The sequence below is a fragment of the Jaculus jaculus genome, chromosome 1, assembly GCF_020740685.1.
Source record: "Jaculus jaculus isolate mJacJac1 chromosome 1, mJacJac1.mat.Y.cur, whole genome shotgun sequence".
NCBI lineage: Eukaryota > Metazoa > Chordata > Mammalia > Rodentia > Dipodidae > Jaculus > Jaculus jaculus.
Window position 1 is genome coordinate 214,424,578 of NC_059102.1, and position 25,183 is coordinate 214,449,760.

General features: G+C 40.0%; 2 pseudogenes; both read left to right on the forward strand.

Moving 5' to 3' along the window:
- Positions 1-494: 494 nt before the first annotated feature.
- LOC105944624 lies at positions 495-4,132 on the forward strand (annotated as a pseudogene).
- LOC101599396 lies at positions 4,050-19,924 on the forward strand (annotated as a pseudogene).
- Positions 19,925-25,183: the final 5,259 nt, after the last annotated feature.

Genomic DNA, 25,183 nt, shown 5'->3' on the forward strand with positions numbered 1-25,183 from the left:
CAGACATTAAAAGGAAACTACAACGTTTGGAGGGTTTACAAGATTTAGCTTTGATAGACATAATTAAGGAGGCTGAGAAAGTTTATCATAAGAGAGAGACAGAGGAAGAGAAGAAAGATAGAGAAAGAAAGGAGGCAAAAGAAAGAGAAAATAGACAGTAAAGGAGACAAGAAAGGAACTTAAGTATGATATTGGCTGCAGTGGTAGGAGAAAAAGAAAGAGAATCAGGATCAGGAAGGCCTAGACAGCCAGGGTACCTGGGCAGCAGGCAAACAAGGAAGAAGGAACCTGAGGGCTTTAGGAAGCCCCTTGAGAAGGATCAATGTGCGTATTGCAAGGAGAAAGGACATTGGGCTCGCGAATGCCCCAAAAAGAGAGAAGCAAACTCAAAGGTTCTACACCTTGAGGAAAATGACTAGGAAGGACGGAGCTCGGACCTGCTCCCTGAGCCTAGGGTAACCTTAACAGTGGAGGGGAATCCTGTGGAATTCCTAATGGATACTGGAGCTGAATTTTTGGTTTTAAATGAACCATTTGGAAAATTAAAAAATAAAAAGACTATGGTAATAGGAGCTACTGGAAAAAAAACAATATTCCTGGACCACCTCCCATACTGTGGACCTGGGGAAAGGACATGTTATGCACTCATTTCTGGTTATACCAGAATGCCCTGTGCCACTGCTAGGAAGAGATTTATTGACTAAACTAAAGGCACAGATTTGTTTCACCCCTAAGGGACCACAGATAGGCTGGCAAACCCCTTCTGCTGTAGTCCTGGCTCTCCACCTTGAGGAGGAATACCACCTCCATGAGGACCAAGAGCCAAAGTCACCTGGATCAGACCTCCAACGGTGGCTGACTGATTACCCCATGACATGGGCTGAAACCGGGGGCATGGGGATGGCAAAGGAGGTGCCCCCCATTATAATAGAACTAAAGGCAGATACAACACTGGTCAGAGTTCGCCAATACCCCATGAGCCACGAAGCTCAAAGAGGCATCCGCCCTCATATACAGAGACTTATGTCTCAGGGCATTCTGAGACCTTGTCAGTCACCCTGGAATACTCCTCTGCTTCCAGTCAAAAAGCCAAGTACCAATGACTATCACCCAGTACAGGATCTAAGGGAAGTTAATAAAAGAATACAGGACATTCACCCTACAGTCCCTAACCCTTATAACCTCCTTAGTTCACTGCCCCCTGAAAGGCAATGGTGTACTGTTCTAGACTTAAAAGATGCTTTCTTCTGCCTGAGACTACATCCAAACAGCCAGCCCATATTTGCTTTTGAGTGAAGGGACCCTGAATCTGGTCAAACCGGACAGCTGACTTGGGCAAAATTGCCCCAGGGATTCAAAAACTCCCCCACTCTTTTTGACAAAGCTCTACATCAGGACTTGGCTCCCTTCAGGGCCAATAACCCTCAGGTTACTTTATTACAATATGTGGATGACTTGCTCCTAGCTGCTTCCACATGGCAAGAATGTCAACAAGGTACTGAAAACTTGCTTACTGAGATTGGGATATAGGGCATCTGCAAAGAAAGCTCAGATTTGCCAATCTGAAGTGACCTACCTGGGGTATACTTTAAAGGAAGGAAAACGATGGTTGACTGAGGCCAGAAAGAAAACAATGATCCAGGTCCCTGTCCCAACCACCCCAAGACAAGTAAGAGAATTTCTGGGTACTGCAGGCTTCTGTAGACTTTGGATACCTGGGTTCACCACCTTAGCGCCCCCCCTGTATCCTCTGACTAAAGAAAAGGGACATTTTGAGTGGACCCCTACGCACCAAGAAGCTTTTGATAAAATCAAACGGGCTCTGCTAATGGCCCCGGCACTGGCTTTGCCGGGCCTAACCAAACCTTTCACCCTTTACATTGATGAAAGGGCAGGAACAGCTCGAGGAGTCCTCACTCAGGCCCTGGGTCCCTGGAAGAGGCCCATTGCCTACCTGCCAAAAAAGCTAGATCCTGTGGCCAGCGGCTGGCCTTCCTGTCTGAAGGTAGTAGAGGCAGTAGCCCTCTTAATCAAAGATGCTGACAAATTGACTTTGGGACAAGCAGTGACTATAATTGCACCCCATACCCTTGAAAGCATAATCCAGCAGCCCCCAGACTGATGGATGACAAATGCCCACATGACTCACTACCAAAGTCTGTTGCTAACGGAAAGAATAACCTTTGCGCCCCCAGCTGTTCTAAACCCAGCCACTCTGCTACCTGAAGCAGACGAGTCCTCTCCAGTGCACTACTGCATGGACATCCTAGCCAAGGAAATGGGACTATGAGAGGATCTACGAGATTGGCCCTGACCAGGCAGCCCCAACTGGTATACTGATGGCAGTAGCTAGCTAGTTGAAGGTAAATGGATGGCCAGGGCAGCCGTGGTGGATGGGAAACAGACAATCTGGGCCAGCAGGTGGCCTGAGGGGGCTTCTGCCCCAAAAGCAGAACTCATTGCCCTAACCCAGGCTTTGCGGATGGCAGAAGGAAAAACCATCAACATCTACATGGACAGCAGGTATGCCTTAGCCACCACACATGTTCATGGGGCCATATACAAACACAGAGGCCTACTGACCTCGACAGGAAAAGACATTAAAAACAAAGAGGAAATATTAAACCTCTTAGAAGCCATCCACCTCCCTGCCAAGGTAGCCATAGTCCATTGCCCAGGACACCAAAAGGGACAAGCCTCGATTGCTAGGGGAAACCAGATGGCAGACCAGGCAGCAAAAACACTGCCCAGGGACCTATGATTATGACCATAGAACAAACAGATGACCACATCACTGACTGGGACTCCAACTTTAACTATACACCAGAGGATCATCAACTTATGGAAAAATTAAGTTTTCAATCTGAGACCCATCATGGAGTCAGGAGGACAAAAGATGGAAAGATGGTCCTTCCCCAGGAAGAAGGTAAAAAGTATGTGACCAACTTACATCAATTAACTCACCTAGGGGCCAAACATCTAAAGACTCTAATCAAGTCCTCTAAATACCATGTGATGGGGCTCCCTGACCTATTAGAGACTGTAACAAAACACTGTGTGTCCTGTGCCATGACCAACGCGGGATATTCAAAATGTTCTCCAGGAAAGAGATTACATGGAGACAGACCTGGAGCCTACTGGGAGGTCGACTTCACAGAAATCAAAACAGCCAAATATGGCAATAAGTATTTACTAGTTTTTATAGACACTTTTTCAGGATGGGTGGAAGCTTATCCTACCAAGACTGAAACTGCCAATGTAGTGGCTAAGAAAATCCTAGAAGAAATCCTCCCAAGATTTGGAATTCCTAAGGTAATTGGGTCTGATAATGGACCTGCCTTCGTTGTCCAGGTAAGTCAGGGTTTGGCCAAATGCTTGGGGATTAATTGGAAATTACATTGTGCCTACAGGCCCCAGAGTTCAGGACAGGTAGACAGGATGAATAGAACTCTAAAGGAGACCTTGAGTAAATTAGCCCTGGAGACCGGTGGGAAAGACTAGACAGCTCTCCTTCCCTTTGCCCTGTTCCAGGTTCGAAACACCCCTGGGAAATTTAAACTTATACCTTATGAAATTCTTTTGGGGGGACCACCTCCACTTACTGAATCAGGTGGAATATCTGACCCTAGCACTAATTACTGTAAATCTCTGTTTGCCCACATGAAAGTGCTTGAAGTGGTCAGACGCGAGGCATGGGAACAACTCAGAACAGCTTATGAGATTGGAGACTTAAAAGTACCCCACAAGTTCCAGGTGGGAGATGTTGTGCTGATTAGAAGACACCATGCTGGAAATTTAGAACCTCGCTGGAAGGGCCCCTACCTCGTCCTACTGACCACACCAACAGCCATAAAGAAGGAGTACCTGCCTGGATGCATGCATCTCATGCCCCGCTGCCGGACCCCGAACGGCAAGCTGAGAGGACAGACAATCCCCTCAAACTTAGACTTCGCCATGTGGCTTCTCCTTCTCCAGCTAGGTGATGCCTCCAACCCACATGCCCCCCAAAAGTTGACTTGGCAGGTGATCTCCCACACTGGGGATGAAACATGGAGCATTTCAAAGGATGCCCCTCCCTGGACCTGGTGGCCACCACTATATCAGATATCTGTCAGCTGGCAGCAGGCTTAGAAACTTGGGACATACCTGAGGTAGACCCCAGGGAAAGCACTCCGGTATATCAAAGGTTATATTAGAATTTAACTAGCTGTTTTGGCTCAATAAAAAAAAATTCTTGTTCTACTGTATGTTAAGTAAATGTCTCAATTAAGTCCAGTGCTTATAACAAAATTAACTCTTAAGACATATTCTCTACTTTAGGGTACAGTCTCATGCTCAAACAATGGTCCTCATCTGAGAAAAAATAATATTCAGGCTCTGTGGTTCTGTTTTCAATGTTCACTGGGTAACTGGTACCCACACAGGTATCTAAACTAATCAAAGATGTTTCAAAAACACAGGTGCTAAGATTTTATACTGTTTTACATGTCCTTTTCTGACAATTTCTAGGTTAAATTAATTAATTTGTAAATCAATTGGTACTGTTTTCAAGACTGATAACAGGTTCTGCCTATATTTATAAATGTTAGATGTTTAAGGTATGAGGTGTGCCTATTTTCTATGCCTCGATATATGGCTTATGCTGCCACAGTACAACAAAAATTTAAGACTGGAAAAAATGATTTTAGAGACTCTTGTGCTATTCTTTAACTAAATCTACATCAGTAATCAAGTGTGCTCTATATGTACATACATCCAGGCTGGTATAACTTCCTTTCTAAGTATATTAATTACCTACATAAAAGCCAAAGCCAGTTGGAGTCATCAGAGTAAAAAGGGCCAAAGTTTTGGCCTGTGCTCCCAGGTCATGTGGCCACTGGAGATGATAGGACATTTCTATACTGGCCCACCTGTCTTCCTGAGCAGGAAGGACACAAAGACCCAAACAAAATTGGTGTACATTCTGAAACTGGAGAGTCACAATTGAGGAGCAATCAGTTCTCCTGACTTCCCAAAGAAGGGAAAACTACTTGGCCAGCACAGCTCTGACTCATCCTAACAGAAAGAAAACACCAGTAAGCTATGGGGCTACCCCTAGGTCCCTAAAATCTCTTTGGGGAGCCACTAGTGACTCCAAAATTAATCTTTAATTAACTTTTGGCTATCCATATGGTCTTAAACACCCAGAGAGAAATGTATAACCAAAGATAAAAGAAATACCTTAGGGCTGGAGAGATGGCTTAGCAGTTAAGCCCTTGCCTGCGAAGCCTAAGGACACCCGTTCAAGGCTCTATTCCCCAGGACCCATGTTAGCCAGATGCACAAGGGGGCACAAGCATCTGGAGTTCGTTTACAGTGGCTGGAGGCCCTGGAACACCCATTCTCTCTCTCTCTCTCTCTTCATTTCTCTCAAATAAATAAATAAAAACAAACAAACAAAACAAACAAAAACTTTTTTAAAAATACCTTAAATATATAAATGACCTTTACAAGAGAGGAAACAAAGAAGACCTTAAGACATCTTTTCCCCATAGTTCTAATTCTATAATAAATAAGAACAACTATAGATGTCAAAAGGGTTATTTTCAAATCTAGAATATATCAACAAGTTCTGAGAAAAATATATATTTGGTCAACCTTTAATGGCACCCAATAGCTCTCTATCATCCAGGTTAAATGCTGTGCACATGTTTCTGATAACTCTGCTAATGTCTTATCTGTTTTACAACCCATATCATATACTACTGTGCCATTTAATGAACAGTTCTAGAAGAAAATCTCAGGCAGCTCATCCTCAGATGGTCCTGAGACAATCCACGCCTGTCTGGATTCCCTTGACCTCAAAAAGGACCAGTTTGCTATGTGTTCATTTCTCATTAACTCCTTACTTTTATTCTTTCTCCCCAGTGTTCTCTTCCAAGACTATCTTCCTACACTCTGGGGTCCATTAGAATAATTCCTCTCTCTGTGAGAGACTCTCTAACTGCAACAAGTCACCACTTTGTGTCCCGTTAATCAGGAAGTAGTAAGGATCCGAAGTCTTTGTCCTTTGCCATCAAATGGCAGTTAGAGTGTCTTCTCATGAGAGGAAAAAATAAAGGGTGATAGAATTAGGGTGACTGGTGAAGGTAAAAAGGACAAGAAAAATTTTCTTATCTCTTGCCCAGTTCCAAAGAACTGTTTTTCATGTGTGCTCTGATTCCCTGACTCTGCAAAGGACAGGCCTCATCCTCTTTGATGCCAGCCAAATTGTATCTCTCTGCCTGCCCAGCTCTAAGCTGACCAGAGCTGAATGCCTGCTCTATATTTCCATAAGCAGGACCAATTGTGTCAAGATACCCACTCTCCTTTGGTAGAAAATAAGTAACTACCCCATGTATAAATATTTCCTTTCTCACTTATTATTCCCCAATCTTGATTGCTTCACAGGTGTATCTCTACAAAAAAATCTATAAACTCTGCCTGCACTAACTGAAAGAGATCTTCATCCCTCTGCTGGTGGGCCTTAGCATGACAATATCTCTGGGTGCCTCCAGTGACCAACAGCCTCAAAAAATCTCTCCAGAGACAATTATTTTTCTCATGGGTGTGGTACTTCAAAAACTGTCTAGCCTTAGACTTCATTACTGCCAAACTTGGGGGGCATGTATGGTCTTGGGACAAGAATATTGTTTTTGTTGTTAACAAATCAAATGCTATTAAGCTGCTTGACTGCTACAAGCCTGAGGACGCCACCACCCTCTAGCCATTTAGTTGCTTGGCTTCTCCTTAGCCCCCTCCTTACTATAATAACCCTATTCCTTATAGCCCCCTTTCTCATCAAATTTCTCAGATAACAAATAACTAATATTGCTAAGGTTGCTATTAATCAGATCCTCATACACCACCTAACTGTATCTGGACCTATGGCAAATTATAAAAAACTCATTCAGGATGACAATGCCCCATTATAAAAACAAAGGCTTGAGCCTTCAGGAGGGGGGCCTGAGCTGCCAGGCATTGCTAAAGACCCCTGGGCTACAGGAGGCCACTCCCTCTCCAAGCCCAGCACACTTGAATTTAGGCTCTGCCCATAGCCCTGTAACTTTTGGCCAGTTGCCTAAGAAACTCTTTATCAGCCTTCACATAGTCTATCCCCCTGAGACCCTATATCATCTGACCCTCACACACCTTCACCACTGACCCCCCCCCGCCCCGTCCCCTGCTATTGCCTACATGCTGGAATGAATGTCCTCATATGCTAATTAGGCATCAAAAATGAACTTGGTAGTCCATTTCCCTTAGGGTCCTCCCCCAACCCTAAAATGCTTATAAACCCATTTTTCCAGACAATAAACTAAGAGAGATGTTCACCGGGGAAAAAAAGACAGAATTTTGTCCATATGTATTGGAAAAACTCCCAGTTAGTGAATAACAGAACTTTTGACATCCTTAACCATCAGGGAAATATAAATGTAAACTATACTGAGGGGCTAGGAAGATGGCTCAGTGGGTAAAAGCATTTGCAAACATGAGGACCTGAGTTTGGATTCCTGGAACCCACATAAGGTGACAAGCAGGGCCGCACATGCCCATTCCCTCAGCACTGAGTGTGGGATGGGGCAGAAACAGGAGGATCAATGGAGCCTCATTTGCACTCCTGGTCAGCCAGTCTAGCTGAAAAACTGGGAGCTCCAGTTTCAGGGAGAGATCCTTTCTCAAGGAAATAAGGCAGAAGAGTAATAGAGGACACACCACATCTTCCTCTGGCCTCCATTCATGCACAAGGGGTGTGCACATCTGCTCACTCACACACACACACACACACACACACACACACACACACACACACACACACAGTGCATGCACCACAGACTACACACACCAAAATAAATAAATTAATAAATAATAAGCAAAAATCTATCATAAGATACTACCTCTTCTTAATCATAATGGCTATCATGAAGAAAATAAACAATAAATACTGATGAGGATGCAGGAAAAGAGGAGCTCATGATAATGTATGCCAAATGGTCACCATGGAAGTCAGAATGAAGGGTCTCAACAGACTAAAAATAACTAACACAAGTCCCATCTGTATCACTTCTGGTCATCTACCTATAGGATATAGGATTTTAAATCAGAATATCACAGAAACGTCGGCACATCCATGTTTATTACTACACTATTCACAATAGCTAACAAAATCAGTTTATATGGGAGTCAACAGATGGATGAAAAATGTGCTACATACACAATAGATTTTATTCAGCCACAAAGAGAACACATCACAGCCTTTAAAACAAAATGAATAAGGGCTAGATGTAGCAGCATTCACCTTTAATCCCAGCACTTGGGAGGCAGAGGTAGGAGGATCTCCATGAGTTCGAGGCCACCCTAAGACTACATAGTTAATTCCAGGTCAGTCTGCACCACAGTGAGACCCTACCTGAAAAAACAAACAAACAAACAAACAAAAAAGGATAAAACTGGAGATATTCATGTTAAGTAAAATGAGCCAGACTCAGAAAGACAAATATTATATGTTTTCTCAGATATGTATAATCTAGATTATATATATATATGACATGCAAGTAGGAGGCTTCTGATAAGGGAGAAAAGATGTCTAAAGGAAACAAAAGAGAGTAATTGGGGGGAAATAAAGAGAGCAGACAAAATGTAACACATTTTTCTCCCATATGCATAATCTAGATGTGTGTACGTGTGTGTGTGTGTGTGTGTGTGTGTGTGTGTGTGTGTGTGTGTCTAGCAAAAGGAGGGCTATTTCATGGGAGAAGGGAGACCAGTGAGAGGGGAGTGGAATAGTAGTAAGAGAGAATATGGATGAATATGAGAAATGACATATATGAAGTGGTCATAATGAAACACATCATTTTGTATCTAGCTTAAAAATTAATTTATAAAAGAAAAAATAATTTTTATTAAGAATATATGGGGGCCTGTAGAGATGGCTTAGCCATTAAGTGCTTGCTTGTGAAGCCTGAGGACCCTGGTTCAAGGCTCAACTTCCCCAGGACCCACAATTCCCCAGGATCCATGTTAGCCAGATGCACAAGAGGGCACACGTATCTGGAGTTCGTTTGCAGTGGCTAGAAGCCCTGGCACGCCTACAATGTTTTCTCTCTCTCTCTCTCTCTCTCTCTCCCCCTCTTTCTCTCTCTGTCTGTTGCTCTCAAATAAATAAAATTTAAACAAGAATATATGGACTATTTCAAGGGCATGTATATATATACATATGCATTTCCTTCCAGGATAATAATATGCTTCTGAACAAATGAAATAATGCATTTCTGAACAAATGAAATAATGCATTTCTATTTGTGAAATACTATTGCAGTGAATAACTGACCATAATAATAGACTGAAAACTATGTTTGTAAACAGAGGTCAAAACTAAGAGCAGGGCTGGAGAGATGGCTTAGCGGTTAAGGGCTTAACTGTGAAGTCTAAGGACCCCGGTTCGAGGCTCGGTTCCCCAGGTCCCACATTAGCCAGATGCACAAGGGGGCACATGCATCTGGAGTTTGTTTGCAGAGGCTGGAAGCCCTGGCATGCCCATTCTCTCTCTCTCCCTCTATCTGTCTTTCTGTGTCTGTCGCTCTCAAATAAATAAATAAATAAATAAATAAATAAATAAATAAATAAATAAATAAATAAAACTAAGAGCAAATACTGAATCTAAGGTACAGAACACAAGCTACTACAGCCAATACAAGTAGAAAACACAAAAACATAGCAAAAACCAAAATGGGGCAGAAGGGAAAACAGACACTCAGAAGTGGCGTATGCCAAATCAAGTCCTCCAGAGCAGTGAGTGTCTTAAGTAATTGGTTTGTCACCTCACTTGGAACATAGAAGCATTACCTCCAATGTTGCATACACACACATACACACATAATATTAACACTTTCACTAGACTCTTTTTTTTAATATTTCTTTTTCTTTATTTGAGAGAGACAGAGAGAGAAAGAGACAGAGAGAGAGAGAATGGGTGCTCCAGGCCTCCAGCCACTGCAAACAAACTACAGATTGCAAGCTCCAGCTTATGTACCTGGCATGCATGTATACTGGGGAATGAAGCCACCAACTGGGGTCCTTAGGCTTCATAGGCAAGTGCTCAACCACTAAGCCATCTCTCCAGCCCTGGATTCTTTTTTGTTTCTTTCTTTTCTCTTTTTCTTTTTATTTATTTATTTTTACAAAATGTCTGATTTTATTAGGTCAACAGATCTTATAATGTTCACAAATGGTTACAAACAAGAATTTTGTGTTAAAAGAGATACTTTTGTCCAAATGCTGATCTTTTGTTTTCCATCTGATAAAGTCTTCATTTTGTTAAATAAAACACCAGTTTTCAACAATAGGTTTCTTTTTTTTTTTTTTTTTTTTTTTTTTGAGGTAGGGTCTCACTCTGGTCCAGGCTGACCTGAAACTAACTCTGTAGTCTCAGGGTGGCCTTGAACTCATGGTGATCCTCCTACCTCTGCCTCCCGAGTGCTGGGAATAAAGGCATGTGCCACCACACCCAGCTTAATAGGTTTCTTTTTTTAATTATTATTTTTTAAATATTTAAATCATTTTTATTTACTTATTTGAAAGCAACATACAGAAAGAGGCAGAGAGAGAGAGATTAGAACACCTTGTTTTCACTCATTTTTCTAACTCTTATCCGTCCTAAGAGAATGATAATGATGATGTTGTTATGTCAATTTGCCCCCTGCTAAAGACTATCTGCTAACCCTCTTTAAAAATTCTCATCAGCCTCCAAAAGAATGCATTGTCTGAACAGAGGTGTTTTGATTTCCACAAATCACTCTGTGATATCAACAAGCTCGGCTGATGGTTTCACTTGCACAGAGTTGCTTGGGAATAATGAATGTTGACCACCTAACATTCCCAACGAAGGGTGTTCTTTGCTGTACCACTAGAACAGCATGAGGCCTTTGGTCTTTTGTGGAAATGAGCAAAATCATTTCTATATACCAAGCATTGCAGGTTGTTGCAGTCAGGTTTGCATTGCTGGCAGAAATCATCTGACCAAGAAAAGCTTTTGGGAAAAAGGGGAAGGGGGGAGGTGGTATTTTGGCTTACAAACTGGAGGGGAAGCTCCATGGTGACAGGAGAAAACGGTGGCATGAGCAGAGAATGGACATCACCTCCTGGCCAACATCAGGGGGACAACAGTAACAGGAAAGTATGCTAAACACTGGCATAGGGAAACTGGCTAAAACACCCATAAGCCCACCCCCAACAATACACTGCTTCTAGGAGGCATTAGTACCCAAATCTCCATCAGCTGGAAACCAAGTATTCAGAACACCTAAGTTTATGGGGGACACTGGAATCAAACCACCACACAGGTACTTTAATTCTAAGCACACTTGGGTCTGTTTTCCTTCTTTCTGAAGACTTAAATACTCAATCATTTTGAATATTAAGCAAAATAACATGAAATATCAAATAAAAAAGTAAAATTTCACATTACTGTAATGCATGTATTAAGTGTTCAATATTTGTGAGAAGACCTCTTGACAGCTTGCCTTAAGCATTGGTTATCATGCTAATTCTGTTTTCTTAGTGCTGGCTAGCAAATGCTTATCAAGCAAATTCTACATCTAAGTCCCATTTGATAATCATTAAACAAAAATATCAGATACGTTATTCCTGTTTTTAAGAAGCTTAAGACATATTTACAGGAAGAAGAACTAATGATAAGTTATGTTTTAATGTATTTAATAATTTACAAAACTGTATCACATTGCTAATTTGATATGATCTTTTGAGAACCCTGAGGTCAAGTGAATATTATCTGCATTTTATAGGTGGGAAAATGAATGCCCAGTGAGTGAAATGTACTTCTTACCTACTGGTAGAGTCAAGGTCAGAGCCAGTATCAGATTTCAAATATTGAGTTGTTTCTATTACACCAAATAAAAATTCAGAAAGCATCTATGAATGACACTGGAGTGTTTCATATATCTGTTCTAGTGTTTAGATGGCATGGCATTTCATGTGAGAAAGAGGCATCCTTAAAGCTAAGCCTGAGGAGAGAGGTAGAAGTCATTCAGTGCACACAAGGTTGACAGCCTACCAGGAAATAGAGTTGGGTAAGGAAAGGAACAAAGAGAAAGGACAGGACATGTTGGGAAAGATCACCCAAACAAATCTGGCTGGATAACAAACTCACATCATCTGCAAATACACTTAGAGAACACCCTGGAACCAGAAAGCAAAGGACCTTGGAAGTCTGGTAAAATGTTTTTATTTGACACACAATGAGGAGTAACTGCAGAATTTTTGGCTGGGAAAAGTGATATAGGAAAGTTGCACAATAGGAAAACAATGCTGACAGTGGCCTATGCACGGATTAGTAAAAGAATGTTGTAGATATAAACAGAATGTTGCAAAAGCCTAGGAAAAGTAAGAAGGCAAACAAATTAAAAATACTTTTTGACTAGTTAATTCCTTTATCAATCAGAAACCAAGCTATATTGTTAGAGAAGAATCCCCAAATAATAAACAAAAAAGAAATATTGACAAAGAAGTTCATTTCTCCTTCAAGCTTGTGAGGTGAGTATTTGTCAGGTGCTCTAATGCCAGTATATCAAGGACCCCAGTTCCTCATCTCTAATGTGGCATTCAAGGTTGCCCTGGGCATCAGAGTTGCCAGACACAAAAGTTTCCTTCAGAAGGAAGTTAGATGGAATAAACCCTTCTCTTCCATTCACAGTCTCTTGATGTATCCTATGAGTGCTCTGCATGGCTAGGAGCTTGGAAATGGCAATCATTTTCTGAATCTTCCCATGCCAGCTATTACAGTTTCATTACTAAGGAAGCAAAGAAGAGCAGATGTTAGTAGCAAACAACAAAATATCTTTGCCACATGTGTCTTTAAAAAGAATGTTTTAGCCAGGTGTGGTGGCACACACCTTTAATCCCAGCACTCAGGTGGCACAGGTAGGAGGATCGCCATGAGTTCAAGGCCACCCTGAGACTACATAGTGAATTCCAGGTCAGCCTGAGCTAGAGTGAAATCTTACCTCAAAAAACCAAAAAAAAAAAAAAAAAAAGAATGTCTTATTTGAGTCTTGAACTCTAGGACACAAATTCCCAAATTAAATCACAGGACTGGCTTTGCTCTTGAGGAAATCCCTTCAAGAAATAAGCCTAGAGAAGAGATTAAAATGACAAGTGTATTTCTTCCTGGCTGAACTATAGATAATTTTTCCCTGTATGGAAGGACAGATAAAAGCCTACTAGATCATAGATGCTTATTAATTATTTACATAAGTAACACTTACTATCCCTCACTTATATGATCAGAATCTTGCCCACCCGGGTGCAATTAATTAGAAATGAGATCAAAGCTACACACTGTTTTTGATGTCCTATTTATATAACTTATTTCTGTCAGAGGAAAATAATCATCATGTCATGTGCCATGTGAATAGAAGCAAGTTCTTTCAAATGTTGTTTTGAGTTATTTGGCTTTTTCTCATAAAGGGTCTGTCCTGTGATGTGACATCTTGTCTATTCTCCCTGTTTCCTTCTCTCTATACACACTTGGTGGTCTCTCAAACTTTGAAAGCCTTCTGGCTCATTGTTGCTTTACTGACGTAACTTTCCTGAGCTGCAAGCTGCTCTCTGGTTGTTTCTAAGCCTTAAGTCTTAGGCAAATAACCCAGTTAAGGGTATGATACCATGACTTGCTAATTAGCTTAAATTGTTAATTCGCATGATTATATTTATGGCCTACATCATGTCTTAGAATTTTGATAGGAATGAAGTTACACACTTAGTAAGTTATTTAGATCTATTGTTGGTTATTTGGAAAACTAGTTACTTTTAATTCATTTAATTCACTTACCAATTAAATTCACTTACCAGTTCTAAAAGTCACCAATTGCATAACGTCAACAAATATAGTCTTTTAGTATGTCTGCACAGAATTAGTTTTTGGTCTGGCTCTGCTAAAGATTGTGATGCCATTTGAATACTTTTCTACATCCCTGGTACATTTTCACTTATTCAGTGAAAATAGTGCTTTCCCAACCTGCTTTATCAAGGTATGTTAAAAGGAAAAGTTACAGACATTATTTTTAATTCCTTATAATGATTTCAAATTGTTGGTAGAACCAAATAGCAGAAAAAATTGACAGAAAAGACCACACCAATAATCAATATAAAACTATCCAATTAATGTAAGGATTAGAAAAATTGTATCAGCCTTTGTTATATAAGCCTTTGTTCTAAGGCACTACAAACTGCATTTCAATATTAATAAGAAATAGGAATTAATGGGGGAAAAACAAATGACACATTTCCTAAAAATGTCACCAATTTGATTTTGGCCCTTTTTTCATTAAATATCAAATTAGATATTTTTTTACAGGGTATGTATGCATATTCTTATGTGCATGGACACATGTATGGGTGGATGTACATATGGAGACTGGAGGTTGACATTGAATGTCTTCCTTGATTGTTCTACCTTATTTACAGAAACAGGAGCTCTCACCTAAACCCAGAACTGCCTCTTTAGCTCATCTAGCCAGCTTGCTATGAAGATCCCTGGTCTCTGCCTCCAGAGTGCTATGATTACAGGAAGCTGCCATGCCCTCCCAGCATTTATGTGGGTGCTAGGGATTGAACTCAGGTCCACATACTTGCACAGCAAGCATTTATGCACTGAACCACTTCCCAGCCATAGATAAGATGTTGAAATCTTTATTAACTCAACTAAAATGTGATTTTTAGATATGATCCTATGCTTGAGAATCTCAGACAGTATTAGGTAATTGTGTTAAATGCAGTCTGGGTTGCTGAACCAAAGAGCTCCAGAGTTAGTCATTTAGAAGAATGAAACATTTGTCTCATATAGTGACCTGGAGATATACAGGAAGGCCAGCCAGCCTGACAAGACAGCTGAGCTAATGAACTTGGCCAGGGCTCATACAGGTGGATTGAACTTGGTCAGAGACTTGTCCTCATGCAAGTGGAGTGAACTCAGAGACTCATGCTCATACAGGTGGAATTAACTTGGTCAGGGACTCATGCTCATACAAGTTGATTGATGAGGTTTTGTGGACACCTCCAGAACTTTTCTAGGTTCTCATGTCCTGGAACATAGAACTGGACAGAAACATGGGAGTAGAAACAGAAAAATACAGTTTATTTAAAAAGAGTGCTTCCAGGGTCAGAAGTAGGCTGGAACAGGGAAAGAGCTATTCCAAAAGCAACTGTGTCTGTGGTTCCAACCAATTCTAGTGAGCTTGGAGTGTCTGGCCTTTTTCATGGTTTCAAGGATTGTTCTCAGATCCTGATTTTGCAATCTTGGTGTAAAGGCACCTGACTCTTACTTTCTGCCCTACTCTCCTGCCTCAGTACTTTGTTCATCTTGTTCTGGAGGCAAGCCTTAGACTAACAGAATAACTTCCAGTTCTATTGCAATAATGAAGTACCTGAAGCCAAGTACTTTATAAAGAAAAGAGGTCTATTTCACAAGCCCACTTGCTAGTTGTAACATGGTAAATAAGCAGAAAGAGAACTGGCTCTGTCCATACAGAAAGGACCAAGTGCTTGCAGTAGCCTTGCTTTGGAACAAACTCTTTTCAACAGACTAGCTCAGTGCCATGAGAAGCAACTCACTATGGAAGGATATTTCTGGTGTATTGGTAAGGGTATGCTCCCATGAACTAGTTACCGTCTATAAGAACCTACCTCTTAGAGCAACCAGCACCTCACAGAGGCACATCAGGGACCAAGTCTACAGCATATGAATCTTTGGATGATAAACCATACCCAAAGCATGTAATTTGGCCAATCTTTAGAGAAGCAATTTTCAAACTTTTCAGTATCAATGTTACTTTAGACTTTTAAAAGTTATAGAGTACTGCAGAGTTTCCATTTGTGCTGTTTTATATTCATCAGTCTTCATTACCTGCAAAATGAGAACCAAGAAGGCTTTATGTGTTTATTTAATTATTTAAAAGCCAGCACTAATTTCCTATGTCTGTTGTAGCAAATCAATGCAACCTTAGAGTCTCAAAATAATGTAACATTACTTGTTGACATGTCTGGAAATCAAAAATATAAAATCAAGTTTTTGGCAGGGCTACATTGCTTCTGGAGGCTCCATAGGAAAACTGTGTTCCCTTAACTTCTCCAGCTTCCACAGACCAGCTAAAGCACTGGCATTTTTACCTGTACATTCACCCCATGCTGTGAAACACATGCTCATTCTCCTATTCCTCCACAGTGCCCCCTTTCTCTGCTTCTAACATTTTCATCTCTGCCCTGTAACAATGCTGGCAACACCATTCAGAGTATCACCTCCTCTCAACATCTTAATCACATATGCAAATTCCCTTGTATCACATAAAGTATTTACAGTTTCCATTGGTTCAGTTGTAGATAGACATCTTTGAGAGGCCATTGCTCATCCTTCCACAAACTTCAGTAAAGCCATTCATGTTAACAGAAGTGAAATAGACATTTGTAGAAAAAAATAGAATTTGCAAAACATAAAGTTTAGTGAGAAGAATAAAATTGTTATACATTCTGCAAATCTCTTCAGTGATGGGATTAGTAAGAGATGTCTGGGGTCTGCCATCCATTGCTCATGATGTGTTATTTTGGCTAAGGTAATTGAAGAAAATCTATCTTGGTTACATGGTCACATGTTTGTTTGAAAAAGTATGTTGAAAGACTTTCCAGATAGTCCTAGGGGTGGAATCACAGCAAGGGAGATGATCTGAGTGCTATATCTGGGAGCTTCCAGAAACAATGAAGCCTTGCCGAAAATTTGATTTTAGATTTTGGATTTTAGATTTATCTAATCTTGAAAATTTGATGTGGTAACTATTGAAAGGTTGGTTGCAGTTGAGAATCTGGAACAATATCAAGGAACTTTTTACAGCATATGAAAATTCACTGTCCTATGTTGTGAATGAACGTGTCTTTTCCACATGAATAATTTTATGACATCATAGATTCATCACTTGGAAAATACTGATTTACCAATTTGTTACAAACTTTTTGGATTTTAGGAAACATTAATGATGTTTTACAGATTAATTAATAACAGCACCAATCTCATCTATGGGGATAGTCACACTTACAGTGGTAAATACAGTTCTAATTTTCTTTTAATGCTGGAATTTTACATCTGGCAACAAACACTGCCAGTTGTTTTCCTCAAAATAATAGGCCTACTTCATTCATTTTCAAGAACATGCCCAGTATGAATAACCATAATGTCTCTATTAGTTGGATTTTTCAGGAAGAAAATGTTGTCACATTTAAAAATTAAAAATAAGTGAATGCTCCATTCACAGCTTAGTGGAAAAAATGCTCCTCTCCGAATCATTATACTTCACCATGCATTGTTTTATGCATATCTTTCATGTCTATATGCATCCTGCCAAAAGCCATGTACTCAAGATTCTAAATTTAAAAATATTATTTCATCAAGAATACTTTTAAAAATATAAGCCGGACGTGGTGGTGCAAGCCTTTAATCCCAACACTTGGGAGGCAGAGGTAGGAGGATCACTGTGAGTTCAAGGCCACCCTTAGACCACATAGTGAATTCCAGGTCAGCCTGAGCTACAGTGAGACGCTACCTTGAAAAACATTATAGATGTAATTTGTAAGGCTGGAGAAATGGCTTAGCAGTTAAGGCACTTGCCTGCAAAGCATAAGGACCCAAGTTCGATACTACAGGTTGCATGTAAGCCAGATGCACAAGGTGGTGCATGCATCTGGAGTTCTTTGTGACTAGAGACACTGACGTGCCCATTCTCTCTATCTCAAATAAAAATAAATTTTAAAATAAAAAATAAAAAAGAATACTTTTAAGAACCTCTGACATTTATTGTCACCACCTTGGCTCCAAGCTCCAGCGTGTTTACTCACTATTTCTTTTGTACCATTTTGGGACTGTTAACTCAGCAAAAAGAAGGAAAGAAGGAACGAGGGAGGGAGGGAGGAAGGGAGGAAGGAAGGAAGGAAGGAAGGAAGGAAGGAAGGAAGGAAGGAAGGAGGGAGGGAGGGAGGGAGGGAGGGAGGGAGGGAAGGGAGGGAGGGAGGGAGGGAAGGAAGGAAGGAAGGAAGGAAGGAAGGAAGGAAGGAAGGAAGGGAGAAAGAAAGAAGGAAAGAAAGAAAAGACCATTCCCATATTGTTATTGAAATAACAAACTGTTATTTTGAAAGTTTGGACCCACAGGGTATCTCAGGGTCCAAGAACACATATGGAGAACGGCTAGCTTATCTACCTCCCCAATTTTCAGGGAGAAATCCTGGAAGCAGGGTGAGTGAGCAGTGAGGGACAGTCGTGCCTGAAACCTCCCTAACTTTCCATTAGTGAGAATTTAGTCATGTGGTCAAGCCTACCCAGTGGGATGGATGGGGAATGTGGCCTCCAGTTTAGCAATCCTGAGTCTGGTTAAAATTGGATTACTATATTACCAAGAGGGCACACATTTTTAAGAAAGAAGAAACTTTCTGCTACATTGATAGTATCAAATGCCAGCATTTAAGTTGCCATTTAATTAGCATCTGTTATTTTAGCACAAATATATTTTTAGAGAAACCAGAGCTTATCTATGTAATTGATTTTTTTCTTTTGTTTTGGTTTTGTTTTTACTTTTTAGACAGGGTGGTCCAAGCAGGTCTCAAATTTGTTATCTTTCTGCCTCAGCCTCCCAAATCCTGGGATTATATTCCTATACCACCATGCCTAGGTTTAGGCAATTCATTTCAAGAGGAGGGGGGGAGGGGAGGAGGTGGGGAGGCATCTAGAGTTTGTTTGCATGCAGTGGCTGGAAGCACAGGCATGCCCATTCGGTCTCTCTTTCACTGTGCCTCTTTCCCTCTCTCAAGTAAATAAATAAAAAACAAACAACAACAACAAAAAAAACTGTATTGGACACAATGATGGCAGTTCTAAGGGGAAATTTCATAGTGCTAAATGCTTTCATAACAAAACAGGGAGATCCCAAATTCATAACCTAACCATTCACTTAAAGATGTGAGAAAAACAAGAAGAATCCAATATTAACAACTCAAGACAGAAAGAAATAATCAAGATTGAAGCAGGAAATAATGAATTGGAAACTAAGAAAATGAATAGCTGGTGCTTTGAAAAAATAAATGAGGCTGATAAATCCTTGACCAATTTGATAAAAATAAATAAATAAATAAAGTATCAAGGCTCCGCAGGTCCCCAGCCGGGGTCAGGAACCGGTGTCACCACGGGCACCCGCACCGGGGGCCGGCCGCCACCCATCCCCGGCTGCACTGGCGAGTGGACAGCCGGTCCCTGGAGAAGCTGCCTGTGCACATGGGCCTGGTGGTCACCAAGGAGGAGCAGGAGCCCAACGTCTCCGACATCGCGAGCCTCCTGGTGTGGTGTATGGCCGTGGGAATCTCCTACATTAGTGTCTACGACCACCAAGGTGTTTTCAAAGGAAACAACTCCAGATTGATGGGTGAAATTTTATAACAACAACAGGAACTTTTGAGGCTAGATTGTTCCAAATACTTGCCAGAGTTTGTAACTAGTAATGACAAAGATGATCAAGTTTTAAATTGCCCATTGGCAGTGAAGGTGCTGTCCCCAGAAGATGGAAAAGCAGATATTGTGAGAGCTGCTCAGGACTTTTGCCAATTAGTAGCCCAGCAGCGAAAAGAGGTCCACAGATTTGGATGTAGATAGTTAGATGGTTTACTTCCTACATATGGTTTCTCTGATCCTGATTTAGTGCTGAAGTTTGGCCCTGTGGACAGCACATTAGGTTTTCTTCCCTGGCAGATCAGATTGACTGAAATTGTCTCTTTGCCTTCTTACATAAACATCAGCTATGAGGACTTTTTCTCTGCCCTTCTTCAGTATGTAGCCTGCCAACAGCATCTGGGAAAGTAGTGATTCCTGCTTGCATAGTTTGATTTCAGGCTTTCAGAGAAAAGGACCCAAGTGACTCTGATGTTTACAAAGTACCTACAAAACCAAGTATACATCTAGTTCATATTTTTCATAATTTATCAACACACTAAAATAAGTGTCTTATCTGAGAGTGTATGTGTGAGTGGGTATGTATGTGCATATGTGTGTGTGCCATGTGCATGTGAGTATGGATATACTTAAAATTGGGGGAACTGCTGGAGAATGAAGTAAATAAACCTTCAACTATGAGCAAATAGCAGCAATGTTTTAGGAGCTGAGAGTTCAGATTTAAAGGCTTCAGACCATACCTACTTCCCTGTTTTGTGGGGAGTGGAGGGAGTAATTAGACTTGTTTCAGTTGCAGAAGCTAATTTTTGTTCAGTCTTTCATAGTGACCAAACTTTGTAATTTTTAAGGATATATTGACTTATTAAGTGGAAATAGTCTGATTGTGAGGGAGCTTCAGAAGAGTGAAGACTTGTGGGTCACATTGCTCACCTTCAGAGCAGAGAGAATATCTCTTTGGATATCTGTCCATTTTCATTTCTTCTGACATTAGAGTCAAAGTGCTGTGGTATCTTGTTCTGGGGTGTGAAGATCATTTCAAAAGGAATACTTACAACACTTCAGTAAATACTGAATTAGGCAGTCAAAAAAAAGTATAGGGAATCTTAAAAGTAATGGTGGAAAATTTTGTTAAAAGTGCCTTTGATTCTCTTATGTGAGAGTTCTATGTATAGTATGCTGTATGATACCTAAAACTGGTTCAAAAAACATTTCTGCAACTTTTTATTTAAAGTGAACATTTGAGAGAAGTTACCAAGGTAGCTCTTTTCCAGAAAAGTAACCTGTTCTTGAGAGTAGTACTGAGATTTTTATTCAGTAGATTCCAATGGTAACTTTGCATAAAAGATTAAATAGAATTGAAGCCTGTGTAGGGAATAAAATAGTACCAAAGTATAAAAATTTAAATTTTCATGTTCTGTTATGATGGAGAACAGCACTGGTTTTGTTATTTTTAAGTATGTGATTTCTTGATGTTTAATATTCTTCCCACACACTGATCTTGAACAGAAATCGTTCTTTATATTTGATGAAAGTTTTTAGAAAACTCTTACCAGCAAGTATACAATGGTTCTGTACATTTAAGACACAGTAATTTAAATACTGGGTCTCAATCTGAAAAAAATGGCCAAGAAAATTGGGTTTGGAAAGTATAAAATATGGGCTGGAATTGTTTGTCAAACTTAGAAATGATGAATAAATGTTTCAACTTCGGATTATAAAAGCCCATTTATGATTTTTTAAAGTATACTTGAAATAAAAATGATTAAATTTGAAAAAATAAAGTGTCAAATTAACAAAGTCAGAAATGAAAAGGGAGAGGTCACAACAGACATCAATGAAATTGGAAGAATCATCAGCACATACTTCCAAAACCTCTACTCCACAAAATTGGATAATCTGGAAGAAATTGATCAATTCCTAGACACACAGAATCTACCAAAATGAAATTCAAAGCAATCTAGTCTTCTCAACAAACTCAACCATCAAGATTGAAAAGCTAATCAAAAATTTCCTCCAAAAGAAAAATTCAGGACCAGATGGCTTCTCAGCTGAATTGTATCAAACCTTCATTGAAGAAATGAAACCAATTTTTCTCAATCTGTTTCACACAATCAGAGAACAGGGAATCCTCCTAACTCCTTTTATGAAGCCAGCATCACCCTATACCAAAACCACACAGAAATGCAACAAGAAAAGAAAACTATAGGCCTATATCCCTGATGAACTTAGATGCAAATTGAAAAAAAAAAAATCTTCACAAACTAAATTCAACCATACAACAAAAGCATTATCCACCTTGGTCAACCAGGAGTCATGCCAGGGATGCAGCGATGGTGCAACATACGGAAATCAATCAACATAATATACCACATAAATAAACTTAGTCACAAAAACCACTTGATTATTTATATGCAGAGAAGGCCTTTGGCAAAATATAATACCACTTCTTGATCAAAACACGAGAGAATGGGTACTGGTGGTTTATATATCAACACCATAAAAGCTATACAAAAAGCACCTAAAGCACAAATAGAACTTAATGGGAAAAGACTCAAGGAGCTCCTATTGATATCAGGAACAATCTGGGGTACCCACTCTCACCACTGTTCCTCAACATAGTAGTAGAAGTCCCAGCCCAAGCAATAAGACAGGAGAAAGAAATAAAAGGAATATAAATTGGAAAGGAAGAAGTCAAATTAGCCTTATTGTCAGATGGCATGATCCAATGCATAATTGAGCTGAAAGTCTCCATCTAAAAACTTCTAAAAGGTGATTAATTCTTTCAATAAAGTGGCAGGATACAAAATAAACACCAAAAACACCAGTCACCTTTCTATATGCAAACACCAAATATACAGAAAAAGAAATTAGTGAGACTGTTCTGTTTTTTAAATTATTTTTATTTATTTATTTGAGAGTGACAGAGAGAGAAAGAGGAAGATAGAATGGGTGCACCAGAGCCTCCTGCCACTGCAAACGAACTCCAGATGCATGCGCCCCCTTGTGCATCTGGCTGATGTGGGTCCTGGGGAATCGAGCCTCGAATCGGGGTTCTTAGACTTCACAGGCAAGTGCTTAACCACTAAGCTATCTCTCCATCCCAGCTGTTCCATTTTTTAATAGCCAAAAATTCAAGTACCTTGGAATAACACTAACCAAGGATGTGAAAGACTTATATAATAAAAACATAAAAACACTCAAGAAAGAAATTGATGAGGAATTGAGAATATGAAAATACCTCCCATGCTCCTGGATACTTAGAATTAAATTTGTGAAAATGGTAATTCTACAAAAAGCAATACACAGATTTAAAGCAATACCAATAAAAATTCCAGCATCATTCTTCACAGAAATAGAAAAAAAAAAGAACCCAAAATTCATATGGAATGGCAGCAGGCCTTGGATATCCAAACATAACCTCAGAATAACAAACACTCTGGAGGTATAATCATAGCCAATCTCAAACTATACTACAAAACCATAACAAAAACAGTATCGTACTGACATAAAAACAAAAATCAATTTAACAGATTTTAAGACCTCCAGATCTTAGGTCAAGTAACTATAGATACTTGAGCTTTGACAATGATGCCAGTAATCTAGACTGGAGAAGAGACAGCATCTTCAACAAAAGGTGCTGGACAAATTGGATAATCACATGTAGAAAAATGAAACTAGACCCACTCATCTCACCATAGACAAAAATCAAATCCAAATGAATTAAATACCTCAATATAAGACTTGAAGCTCTTCAACTACTAGAAGAAGAAAGGAGCTCTCCACAATATAGCAGTGAGGAAGGACTTCTTGATCAGTACCCAAGTTGCTCAGGAACTTAAACAATCTCCTAGTTAAAAGGATCTCATGAAGCTAAAAAGCCTTTATACAGACAAATGTATCATAAGCACAGCCAATAGATTATCCACAGAATGGGAGAATATTTTTGCCAGTTATAACACTGACAGTGGCCCAATATTTAGATTCTATAAGGAACTCCAAAACTTAACAATAATAAATTAAGCAACCCACTGGGAAAAAAAAATGGCACAGAGAACTGAATAGGGAGCTCTTAGAGGAAGATATACAAATGGCTACCACACACTTAAGAAAATGTTCAATATTCCTAACCATCAGGGAAATGCAAATTAAAACAACCATGAGATTCTACCTTACTATAGTGAAGATGGCAATCATTTAAAAAAAATCAAACAACAACAAACGTTGGTGAGGATATGAGAAAAGAGGAGCCCTCATTTACTATTGGTGGGAATGCAAACTTATACAACCACTATGGAAATCAATATGGAGATTCCTGAAAAAGATGAATATAAAACTACCAATAGACCCAGTTATTCTCTTACTGGGCATTTACCTTAAGTGCTCCACACTTCACTACAGAGATATTTTCTCAATCATGATTGTAGTTGCTTAATTCATAATAGCTAAGAACTGGAATCAACCCAGTTTCCCATCATTGGATGAATGGATAATGATGTTGTGGTACATATACCAATGGAATTCTACTTAGCAGTAAGAAAAAAAATATGATAAAACAAAATTTGTAGGAAAATGTACAGGCTTGGAACAGATAATACTCAGCGAACACCCACAATCACAGAAAGACAAATGATGCATGTCCTCACTCATCTGTAGTTCCTAACTTGGATCAATTTGATTTGCTAGCATATTGGTTAGGCAACTGGAGACCTAGACAGTAGGGATGAAAGGGTTTGGGGGAGAAGGGAATGTGATAACAAGGAGAATAAACACAAAACTAAACCCCAAATGAACTGGTACTATAGAAACCATTCTCCTTGAAGGTAGACTAAAAGCTATAACCCTTGACAAAAGTATAGAAGGAATGACCAAAAAGAAGGGCCCTGGAGAGGGTGGGATGAAGACTAACCTTAAAAAACTTTGGCTCTAACCTGTAACTCGCAGTACCTGAAATAGGTGTTACCCCCATTGAGCTGTTGATTAGAAAGGCCTATGAGGTCCTCAAAACAAGACTGGTTTCTGTTGAAGCACTTGATTACCTGCCTGAGATAAAATGTAAGACACTATTGCTGAAGACACCATACGCTGGCAGGCAACACAGAACATGGAGAGAACTGGGCATAATTGAGAAGAGAGCCAGTCTCAAACAGCCCATCTAGTGCTGGAAAGTGAGCTACCGGGGGATAGTGGACAACAATGGTGTGAACAAGCAAGGATCCAGGCTACTCAGAAACAACCAGCCTCATAAGAAGTACACAGCAGTGCAATGGTGGCACACAGCCTTGGTGGGTAACCAATGGCTTTCTGGTTGGCTAAGAGAGCTGCTCAGTGGAAAAGAACCCATATTTGCAACTGGGAACCAGGTGTGAATCCAATGGAAACAAAGATTATTTTCTCCAATGTCAAGCTCCCACTAGCCTTAGACTAAACAAGGGCCTACATCCATTGAACTCTCCACAAATTAATAAGGCTTATCCAATTTAACCTATGTTGACTTTACTCTTTGTTCAAAAATCTGTTTTTCTTTTTCAGAAGGTAGCAAGACCCGAGGAGATAAACCACCCCATGCATCTCAGTCAAAGCCTAGGTGAAACCACAGAACAACTGGAGAGATAAGCAAGAGTGCTGCTTCCATGGTGAGCCTAATGGGCAGTGCCAGGGTGAAGGAGACAG